At 45.9% G+C, this 12,465-nt stretch overlaps 1 protein-coding gene across 4 annotated transcripts in view; it reads left to right on the forward strand.

Annotated features, from left to right (window-relative positions):
• The window catches only part of LOC147729375 (SPRY domain-containing SOCS box protein 3-like), a 138,512-nt gene that overhangs the window by 35,597 nt on the left and 90,450 nt on the right, over window positions 1-12,465 (forward strand). The gene's annotated exons all lie outside the window — the stretch shown is intronic.

The following is a 12,465-nucleotide window of genomic DNA, read 5'->3' on the forward strand; positions in this document are numbered from 1 at the left end:
GTCCCTTGCGTTTTGATTGGTCCGTCGCCATTTGGTCAATCTCCACTGTTTTCCTTTATCTGCTGAGGTTCCCCTGTTCCTTGGATCGGTTGGGACCTACAGTTGTCCTAAGGGCTGAAGTTACAGCATGGAGGACGCCTTCATCTTTAAACGTTTGTGTGTGTCTGTCTGTCCAGCCCCTCAGTAGTATAGAGGGAGGGTTGGAGCCATTGACAACCTTGCACAGCAGTATTATCCTGTCAGACCTAATACCGTGTGTCCAGGTTGGAGGGAAGTCAACATTACTGCCGCGTCCACCAGGAGGGGTGGTTGGGTTGATTCCACTCTGTCACTCACTGTTCTTGGGGATCAGCGATTCTGACACTTTTGAGCTTACAGCAGATTTATTACATTGTGGTTCTTCAAAGCTGAGACAAATCGCATGAGCCACGGCTCAGCGTGGAGCGACACCTTGGCATTATGGATGGAGTGACAAGCAGCGCTCTACAAATCCACCGTACATTACATTGCTGATTGCTTACATTACATTGCCGATTGCTTACATTACATTGCCGATTGCTTACATTACATTGCTGATTGCTTACATTACATTGCTGATTGCTTACATTACTGATTGCTTACATTACATTGCTGATTGCTTACATTACATTGCCGATTGCTTACATTACATTGCCGATTGCTTACATTACATTGCTGATTGCTTACATTACATTGCTGATTGCTTACATTACTGATTGCTTACATTACATTGCTGATTGCTTACATTACATTGCCGATTGCTTACATTACATTGCCGATTGCTTACATTGCTGATTGCTTACATTACATTGCTGATTGCTTACATTACATTGCTGATTGCTTACATTACATTGCCGATTGCTTACATTACATTGCCGATTGCTTACATTACTTACATCACATTGCTGATTGCTTACATTACATTGCTGATTGCTTACATTACATTGCTGATTGCTTACACTACATTGCCGATTGCTTACATCACATTGCTGATTGCTTACATTACATTGCTTACATTACATTGCTGATTGCTTACATTACTGATTGCTTACATTACATTGCTGATTGCTTACATTACATTGCCGATTGCTTACATTACATTGCCGATTGCTTACATTACATTGCTGATTGCTTACATTACATTGCTGATTGCTTACATTACATTGCTGATTGCTTACATTACATTGCCGATTGCTTACATTACATTGCCGATTGCTTACATTACTTACATCACATTGCTGATTGCTTACATTACATTGCTGATTGCTTACATTACATTGCTGATTGCTTACATTACATTGCCGATTGCTTACATAACTTACATCACATTGCTGATTGCTTACATTACATTGCCGATTGCTTACATTACATTGCCGATTGCTTACATTACATTGCTGATTGCTTACATTACTTACATCACATTGCTGATTGCTTACATTACATTGCCGATTGCTTACATTACATTGCTGATTGCTTACACTACATTGCCGATTGCTTACATTACATTGCTGATTGCTTACATTACATTGCTGATTGCTTACATTACATTGCCGATTGCTTGCATTACATTGCTGATTGCTTACATTACATTGCTGATTGCTTACATTACTTACATCACATTGCTGATTGCTTACATTACATTGCCGATTGCTTACATTACACTGCTGATTGCTTACATTACATTGCCGATTGCTTACATTACATTGCTGATTGCTTACATTACATTGCAGATTGCTTACATTACATTGCCGATTGCTTACATTACATTGCTGATTGCTTACATCACATTGCCGATTGCTTACATTACATTGCTGATTGCTTACATTACATTGCCGATTGCTTACATTACATTGCCGATTGCTTACATTACATTGCTGATTGCTTACATTACTTACATCACATTGCTGATTGCTTACATTACATTGCTGATTGCTTACATTACATTAATGATTGCTTACATCACATTGCTGATTGCTTACATTACATTGCTGATTGCTTACATCACATTGCCGATTGCTTACATTACATTGCTGATTGCTTACATTACTTACATCACATTGCTAATTGCTTACATTACATTGCTGATTGCTTACATTACATTGCCGATTGCTTACATTACATTGCTGATTGCTTACATTACATTGCAGATTGCTTACATTACATTGCCGATTGCTTACATTACATTGCTGATTGCTTACATCACATTGCCGATTGCTTACATTACATTGCCGATTGCTTACATTACATTGCCGATTGCTTACATTACATTGCTGATTGCTTACATCACATTGCCGATTGCTTACATTACATTGACGATTGCTTACATTACATTGCTGATTGCTTACATTACTTACATCACATTGCTGATTGCTTACATTATATTGCTGATTGCTTACATTACATTTCCGATTGCTTACAGTACATTGCCGATTGCTTACATTACATTGCTGATTGCTTACATCACATTGCCGATTGCTTACATTACATTGCCGATTGCTTACATTACATTGCTGATTGCTTACATTACTTACATCACATTGCTGATTGCTTACATTACATTGCCGATTGCTTACATTACATTGCCGATTGCTTACATTACATTGCTGATTGCTTACATTACATTGCTGATTGCTTACATTACTTACATCACATTGCTGATTGCTTACATTACATTGCTGATTGCTTACATTACATTGCTGATTGCTTACATCACATTGCCGATTGCTTACATTACATTGCTGATTGCTTACATTACTTACATCACATTGCTGATTGCTTACATTACATTGCCGATTGCTTACATTACATTGCTGATTGCTTACATTACATTGCTGATTGCTTACATTACATTGCCGATTGCTTACATTACATTGCTGATTGCTTACATCGCATTGCTGATTGCTTACATCACATTGCCGATTGCTTACATTACATTGCCGATTGCTTACATTACATTGCTGATTGCTTACATTACTTACATCACATTGCTGATTGCTTACATTACATTGCTGATTGCTTACATTACATTGCCGATTGCTTACATTACATTGCCGATTGCTTACATTACATTGCTGATTGCTTACATTACTTACATCACATTGCTGATTGAGTTTGAGTTTAAAAATATTTCTAGAGCGCGCGTACACCAGGCGGTTTCTTGGCGCTATGTGATACTACTACTCAAGGGACAGAAAGACTGAGGGACAAGGGGAGGTTAAGAAGGGAAGGCTTGGGAAAAAAGGAAGGTTTTGAGGTCTTTGCGAAAAAGGGGGTACTGGGAACAGGATCTCAGATGAAATGGGAGAGAGTTCCAAAAGGCAGGGGCCGTGGTAGAGAATTTGGAGCCTCCCCATTTTTTTCGTTTGAAGCGAGGGACAGTGAGAAGTTGATGAGTAGCAGAGCGCAATTCTCTAGACGGGGTGTAGTCGTGAATAGCCGTGCTGATAAAAGACGGGGCAAGGCCGGACCGGGCTTTGAAGATGATGCAGCCAAGCTTGAATAGGGCACGTTGCCGGACAGGGAGCCAGTGTAAAGATTTGAGAAGGGGCGTGACATGTTGTGATTTGGGGAGATTGAATACCAGACGAGCCGCCTGGTTTTGGACCAATTGGAGGCACCTCACGAGGTACGCTGGCATGCCGTGGTAGAGGGCATTGCCATAGTCCAAGCGAGACGTCACCATGGCCAAAAGTATTAATTTGAGGGCGGATGGAGAAAAAAAACGGCAAACTTTGCGGATTGTCCGGAGGGAGAGGAAGGCTGAGGAGACGACAGCATTAACTTGAGAGTGGAGGGAAAGTTGATTATTGAGTTTGAACCCAAGGGTCTTGACAGAGGGAACGGGAGTGGGTGGGGAACCTAAAGAGAGAGGCCAGAAGGAAGAGGACCAAGGACTGGAACAACCACCCGTCAGCACCAATTCCGTTTTGTCGGGATTGAGTTTCAGGTGGTTGAAGTTCATCCAGTCCTGGATAAAAGTCATGATAAACTGAAAATTAGAAATTGACCCGGGGGAAGAAGAGAGAGAGAAGATAAGCTGGAGATCATCTGCATAGTTGTAGACAGAGACCTCCAGCTGCTGTAAAGCAAAAATAAGGGGGGCAATGTAAAGGTTGAATAGCAATGGAGACAAAGAGGATCCTTGGGGGACCCCGCACTGGACTGGGCGAAAGTCAGCTGAGTACTCACCCAAGCGAACTGCTTGAGTGCGGCCACTCAAGAAGGAGGATAGCCACAGCATGGCCGTCCCTCCGATTCCCGCCGCCTCGACACGTGAAGGTAAGATGGCGTGGTCCACCGTGTCGAACGCGGCGGAGAGATCAAGGAGGACCAGGGACTGGGGCTGACTAGTATCCATGCCCTCCCGGAGGTTGTCCAGGACAGATATTATCACTGACTCAGTAGAGTGTGCAGGGCGGAATCCAGCCTGCCTGGGAGCCAAGACGCTGTTCCTTTCCACAAATGAACTCAGAGTTCTAACAACATGGCGTTCTAGTACCTTTGCCAGGAAAGGCAGGAGAGAAATCGGGCGGTAGTTGGCTGGGTCAGAGGAGTCTGCACCAGGTTTTTTTAAAATAGGGACAATCACCCCTGATTTGAGTGATGGAGTGACAATACCCTGGGATAGCGAACTGTTAAGAAATGTGAGGGGCGGTGAGGGGCAGGAGGAATAGATCTGTTTCAGGATGTAGGTAGGGCAGGGATCCAGGGGGGAGCCGGACTTGACCAGCGGGAGAATGGAGAAGAAGGAATCAGTCGTGAGGAGGGGAATCGAGTCAAGACGTGCTGCGACTGGAGGACAGCAAGGGTTAGTGAAGGAGGGGGATGGAGGGGGAATCTTGGCTTTGATTGTGCTGATTTTATCAAGAAAAAAGGAATTAAGAGAATCTCAGAGTGGTTGCGAAGGAGACGGTTTAAGTGAGGCTCTATCAGAGTAGGCAAGATCTTGAACGATGGAAAATATTTCTCTAGGCCGATTCTCCGCAAGCTGAATTTTAGATGAGAAATAGGCCTTCTTAGTTTCCAAGATAGATTTCTTGTATTGAGCTAGGAGAGTGATATATCGGATTCTTAAGGTAGGACAATAATCCCGCCGCCAAAGGCGTTCCGCTTGGCGGAGATTACGTTTTTGAGTCTTCAAATCATCGGAAAACCAGCGGTTAGCATCTTTGGAGCGCTTAGACGAAATGCGCTTTAGAGGGGCGATTGAGTCGCAGCCAGCCCGCAGCCAGCCGTTGATAGATTCCGCTTGTTCAAAGGATGGCAGCCCTGAATGATCGGGGCTGGACATGGATAGTGTGGCAGACAGGGCCGCTACGTCTACGCGGTTCCATGATCGTGCCCAGACGTTTTTGGCGGGGGGGGGGCTTAGAGAGTGAGAGGAGGGATAAAGAAAAAGTGGTCAGAAAGTGGTCAGACCAAGCACAGGGAGAGATGGATAATGAGATGACCGGACAATCTCGGTACCAGATTTGGTCGAGGATGTGTCCTAAACTGTGAGTGGGAGCATGAACAGCAGAAGTGAGGTTAAGAGAACGGAGTGAATCTGAAAACTCCTTGGAAGTTGCACACTCAGCGGGGTCAGAGGGCCAAAAGTTGAAATCCCCAAGGACAATGATGAAGGAGTGGTTGACTGCCAAGGTAGCCATCAGATCTTGAAAACTTGGAAGAAACGATTGCGGGGAGGACGGGGGTCGGTAAATAAGGACACACGTGAGCGGGGGGTCAGGGAAAGTGAGCGGGCTACTAAGCAGTCTGATGAACCCAAGGAGGAAAAGGCTAAGGATTGAAAAGTGAGTTCTTTGCGGGCAATCAGGGCAACACCTCCACCTGGTTTTCCAGAAGAGCAATCAGCTCTGAGAGTGTAGTAAGATGGGGGGAGTATTGCCAGTAGTGAGGGAAGAGAGCTGTCCGAGAACCAAGTCTCAGTAAGAAAGAACAGGTCGGGTTTATGGGACTCCAGTAACATAAAGAGGTCGAGCTGATGTTTGACAGCCGATCTAGTGTTGAGATACATTGCAGATACAACAGTAGGGGACGGGCCCGTGAGAGGCGGGACCGAAGGGCGACCAGTCCGGGGCAAGGGCGAGGGACAAGTGTAGGAGTGGGCTTGAGGAGTAAAGAGGCCAAGCCTGGTGATTCGGGCTAAAGTAGTATCTGCTAATGGCCATTTGCCTTGGAGAACGGTCAGCTGAGAGCGAGAGTATTGAATGAAAGAGGCAGAGTGACCAGCCTCTAGCCTCGGTCGGCCGCGGACGGGCGCAGACGGGCTTTCCTTAGGCGCGCCTTCGGCGCGCAAACGTCGCCCCCGCTGCGCTCGTCCGCTGCGCTTCCGGTGGAAGCACATCTTTATAGGAGGGTGAGCAGAAGGGTGGTGGGCGTGGCCTCCGAAGGGGGCGTGGCTTGTGGGCTGAGCGGGGCGCTGTAACAGCGTTCCACGCCTGCTAAGAGCAGCGAAAATCCCGCTTATCAAAGCGAAGTGAGTGAAGGGGTAAGTGGGTTTAAAATACAAATGCAGCCAGAACACACAATTTAAAATAGCAGTCTCCTGGATTTCCGCCTCAGGAGTGTAGCATTACAGATGGTGACGCTCGTATTCAGCGTCCCTTTTGTAGCGGTGGGTGGTGGGCGTGGCCTCCGAAGGGGGCGTGGCCTGTGGGCTGAGCGGGGCGCTGTAACAGCGTTCCACGCCTGCTGAGAGAAGCGAAAATCCCGCTTATCAAAGCGAAGTGAGTGAAGGGGTAAGTGGGTTTAAAATACAAATGCAGCCAGACCACACAATTTAAAATAGCAGTCTCCCGGATTTCCGCCTCAGGAGTATAGCATTACAGATGGTGACGCTCGTATTCAGCGTCCCTTATGTAGCGGTGGGCGTGGCCTCCGAAGGGGGCGTGGCCTGTGGGCTGAGCAGGGCGCTGTAACAGCGTTTCACGCCTGCTAAGAGCAGCGAAAATCCCGCTTATCAAAGCGAAGTGAGTGAATGCTTACATTACATTGCTGATTGCTTACATTACTTACATCACATTGCTGATTGCTTACATTACATTGCTGATTGCTTACATTACTTACATCACATGGTTGATTGCTTACATTACATTGCCGATTGCTTACATTACATTGCTGATTGCTTACATTACATTGCTGATTGCTTACATTACTTACATCACATTGCTGATTGCTTACATTACATTGCCGATTGCTTACATACATTGCTGATTGCTTACATTACATTGCTGATTGCTTACATTACTTACATCACATTGCTGATTGCTTACATTACATTGCTGATTGCTTACATTATATTGCTGATTGCTTACATTACTTACATTACATTGCTGATTGCTTACATCACATTGCCGATTGCTTACATTACATTGCTGATTGCTTACATTACATTGCCGATTGCTTACATAACATTGCTGATTGCTTACATTACATTGCTGATTGCTTACATCACATTGCCGATTGCTTACATTACATTGCTGATTGCTTACATCACATTGCTGATTGCTTACATTACATTGCCGATTGCTTACATTACATTGCCGATTGCTTACTTTACATTGCTGATTGCTTACATTACATTGCTGATTGCTTACATCACATTGCCGATTGCTTACATTACATTGCTGATTGCTTACATTACATTGCCGATTGCTTACATTACATTGCTGATTGCTTACATTACATTGCTGATTGCTTACATCACATTGCCGATTGCTTACATTACATTGCCGATTGCTTACTTTACATTGCTGATTGCTTACTTTACATTGCTGATTGCTTACATTACATTGCTGATTGCTTACATTACATTGCTGATTGCTTACATCACATTGCCGATTGCTTACATTACATTGCCGATTGCTTACTTTACATTGCTGATTGCTTACTTTACATTGCTGATTGCTTACATTACATTGCTGATTGCTAACATTACTGATTGCTTACATTACATTGCTGATTGCTTACATTACATTGCTGATTGCTTACATTACATTGCCGATTGCTTACTTTACATTGCTGATTGCTTACATTACATTGCTGTCTGCTTACATTACATTGCTGATTGTTTACATTACATTGGTGATGCAGCGCAAAGGAGCCCTGCACCCAGGAATTGATCATTTGCCTCCATCGTAAGATCTTGGAGAAAAGAACCAAGGGTCGTACCTTGGCCACAATGTCCACTCTCTTCAGACCCAGTCATGTATGTTAATGTTATTTGGTATTTGTTAAGCGCTCGTACGCCCGGAAGCTTCATGGCGCTGTAGTAAGGAACAGGCGTAGCCATCGGTGGGTGGAGATAAGGCAGCTTAGTGATGCGCCTGACAGAAGAGCCAGGTCTTCAGAGAATGTCTGAAGCTGAGGATGTTATCACTAAGTTTCAGATGAAGAGGGAAAGAGTTCCAGAGGGCAGCGGCAAGATGGTCAAAGCAGCTGCCTCCGAGACGCTTTTTCTTGTACGGAGGGATAGTCAGAAGGGCTTTATGAGCAGACCGGAGGTTGCGGGGGGGGGCTGTATTTTTTAAATAGGTCTCTAATGAAAATGGGACCAATGTCGTGTAAAGATTTGAAAAGGATACACCCAGCTTTGAAGGCCACGCGTTGCTCGACCGGGAGCCAATGCAGCTGTTTCAAGCCAGGTCTGACTGATTGCCTTCTAGGAATGTTCAAGAGGAGTCTGGCTGCCTGGTTTTGAACCAGCTGGAGGCGTTTAAGCTCTCCAGTTTGGAGCCCAAGGTATAGACTGTTGGAAAAGTCCAATCTGGACAAAACCAGGGAGATGACGATCTGAGTGAGGGCAGCTTGGGAGAAGAAGCGGGCGATTTTTTTTATTTTCTTTAACTGAAAAAAACTGGAGGAAACAACAGCTCCAACTTGTTTTTTCAGAGAGAGGTCCTCACTAATGAAAATGCCGAGGCTCTTGACCGAGGATGATTTGGATGGGGGGGCGCCCATGCATGAAGGCCAGAAACTGGGGTTCCAGCTGAGGGTGCTCTGTCCCGGCAAGACCAGTTCGGTCTTGCCTGGGTTAAGTTTCAGGTGATTGCAGCTCATCCAACTCAGAATGTGGGACATGGTGTTTTGGAATTCTACCACAGAGTCCTTGGTGTTCAAAGGAAAGATGAGCTGCAAATCATCGGCGTAATTGAAAATGGTGACTTTAGCGTGCCTGAGGGAATACAAAAGTGGGCGCAGATACAGATTAAAAAGCAGGGGAGACAACGAAGAGCCTTGGGGTACTCCACAGATGGTAGATATGGTGGGGGCCGTGAAGGGGCCTAGTCTGACCGATTGAGTTCGGTCAGTGATAAATGAACCGACCCAGCTCAGTGCAGGGCCCCTGAGGCCTGCCTGTTCGACACGGTCGACCAAGATGGTATAGTCGACCGTGTCGAAGGCAGCAGAGAGGTCTAAAAGCACCAGAGCCTGATGGATCCCTTCATCCGCATTCCGCCTCAGGGTGTTCTGCACCGAGAGGATGACCGCCTCCGTAGAATGGCAAGGGCGGAAACCGGCCTGATTAGGTGCAAGATATTCCGATTTTTCAAGGAATGTGGAGATGCTGTCGCATACATGAGACTCCAGAAGTTTGGCGCAGTATGGCAGCAGAGATATGGGCCTGTAATTGAGTGGGTCTAGTGGATTGGCTCCTGCCTTTTTTATGAGGGGAATAAGGAGGGCTTTTTTAAAGTTGTTTGGAACTTTACCCTGAGCAAGTGAACCATTCAGCATGGGAAGTAGACCCCCAGGGATGCTGGTACCTACTTCTTTCAGGATGTAAGGGGGGCAGATGTCATCAGGGGAGCCGGATTTGATCTTAGAGAGAAGTTTAGATAAGTTAGTGTTTTCAATGGGGGGGTAGGAGTCCAGGGTAACAGGGTTATAAAAGGTGTCTGCAAATAAAAGGGGAGGCTGAGTGGTGGGAATGTTTTGTTTAATGGTACAGATTTTGTCAAAGAAAAAAGAGTTTAAAGAATTACAAAGTTCCTGAGTGGGAACTGTCGGGAGGGAGGTTCTGTCACTGGTACTAAGATCTTCCACAATGTTGAACAGTTCTTTAGATTGATTCTGAGCTTTAAGAATTTTTTCCGAGAAATAGTCGGTTTTGTGTTTTAAAATCAGCTTTTGATAGTTTTTGCGAGCCTTGCGGTAGTTGACCCTGTCTTGTTCTGAATAGGCTGTGCGCCATTTTCACTCCAGTTGACGGACTTCAAGTTTGTGAGTTTTCAGAAGAGGTGTAAACCACCTGTGGGCGTCATTGGGGCGGGAGCGAGGAAAGCAGGTACAGGGGGCGTGAGCGTCCGCAGCCTGGAGTAGCCACCCTGAGAAAGCCTCTTCCATCTTTTCGATGTCCTGATCAAACGGGGGAAGGGAGGAAGTAAGTGAGCCAATAAAAGCGGGGACATCAACGTTCTTCCACCTTCTGGTTTTTCCTCCTGGCATGGGCAGGGGATTTTTATTTCTCCCGGTGGTCATAGTAAAGTTGATCAGATAATGATCCGACCAAGCACAGGGCATGATGGACTTAATAGCCAAGGGAATGTTTTGGGACCAGATTTGGTCTAGGCTATGCCCTTTTTCATGAGTGGGAAGGTGAATATGTTGGGAAAGATTCATATCGAGGAGGGTTTCTTTCAGCGTAGCAGCCTGAGAGTCAGAGTCGGCAGAGTCCAGCCACAGATTGGACCGACCCTCCTTCCACAAGTTAGATCCATGAAACCCTGACAAGGTTAAAGTACCAAGCCATGCCACCATCTGTGCCCCAGATCCAGGCTGCTCGCTCTAGAGCGGCACGGGGCATCTTTACCTGTGTATCAAGCCTACTCATAAAGAGCGGTGGAGGCCCTCCTCTTATCTGGAGGAACTGTTACCTCTTCTCTGTGCTCTGGTAATCAAGACCTTCACTATGGCGCAGCATCTTGTTCTCACTCGGGTTCTTCTCCTCAAGTTCCTGTCTGATTGCACCATTAGGTTGAGCCCCGCTCCCCTTTTGGCGTTGAACTTCGGAGTTGCATTCAGACAGGAGCGATTCACTAGGTTATACGCTTAGTTTCATGGTTGGTTGAGCTTTGCTTCTGCTCCATATCGGCTCGCGGGTTTCGGAAGAGCAAAGCTGGCCACTCACCCACACCTCAAGTGACCTATGTGGCAAATGAGGAAAGAAGGTACAGCCACAGTGTCCTCTACAAAGGCCACCGCTCACGGCTTACCAGCCTCTTAGAAGCCGAGGAGAAACTGTGACACTCATCAGGATGCCACTCACCCTGAAGATGCGTAGACAGTGCCTTCCCGACGGTTTAATGCAGAGGTGTCCTTCACAGCATTGGCACCTACACATCCCTTCACTTATACAACACCTGCGACTCCCCCCAGTTCCCAGATCCTGGTCGACGAGGGGTGTTGTATAGCTCCTAACTCACTGGTCTTGAACTCACAGTCCATCAGCAAGCAAGAAATTCCACCAGTGCACCCCACAAGCGAACCACCAGTTCCACAGTCTCCATGCATGGACAGCTTCAGTGAGGGTCCTCACTACAGAGGAGTCCTAGACAGAAGACCTAGTGATGAAGATGAGCAGGAGGTGGCAGAGAGTGTGTGGAGGTCTCTGGGTACCAAGATCAGGACTCAAGCTGGGGGCAGGTCTGGCAGTGCACCTTCACAGTCCATCACAAGGGCATCACCAGATCCTCAGGTCCTGATTCCAACGTACGTGCCCTCGACTGACACGCCTTTGACAAAACTTTGGAACAACTCTATACAACTGTGACCCTTACACATGCACCGAGAACATTGATAATGTTGTGGAACCCAATGAATTCTTCTAGCTATGCCAGCTTTGTGCTTTTCACATCTTACCAAGGTATTTGCTGACATCTGGTCTCTGGTAGCATCTTCTCCAATCCTCTACTAATATTATGTAAGTGGGAGAAACTCTTTGAAGCCCTCTACTGGCATTATGTAGATGGGAGAAACTCTTTGAGGCCCTCTACTGACATTATGTAGATGGGAGAACCTTGTTGAAGCCCTCTACTGACATTATGTATATGGGAGAACCTCTTTGAAGCCCTCTACTGACATTATGTAGATGGAAGAACCTCTTCAAAGCCATCTACTGACATTATATAGATGAGAGAACCTTGTTGAAGCGCTCTACTGGCATTATCTAGATGGGAGAACCTCTTTGTAGCCCCCTACTGACATTATGTAGATGGGAGAACCTCTTTGAAGCGCTCTACTGACATTATGTAGACAGGAGAACCTCTTTGAATCCCTCTACTGACATTATGTAGATGGAAGAACCTCTTCAAAGCCCTCTACTAAGATTATGTAGATGGAAGAACCTCTTTGAATCCCTCTACTGACATTATGTAGATGGGAGAACCTCTTCGAAGCCCTCTACTGACATTATGTACTTGCTAGAAACTCTTTGGAGCACTCTAC

This window comes from Lissotriton vulgaris, chromosome 2_2 (genome assembly GCF_964263255.1).
Source record: "Lissotriton vulgaris chromosome 2_2, aLisVul1.2, whole genome shotgun sequence".
NCBI lineage: Eukaryota > Metazoa > Chordata > Amphibia > Caudata > Salamandridae > Lissotriton > Lissotriton vulgaris.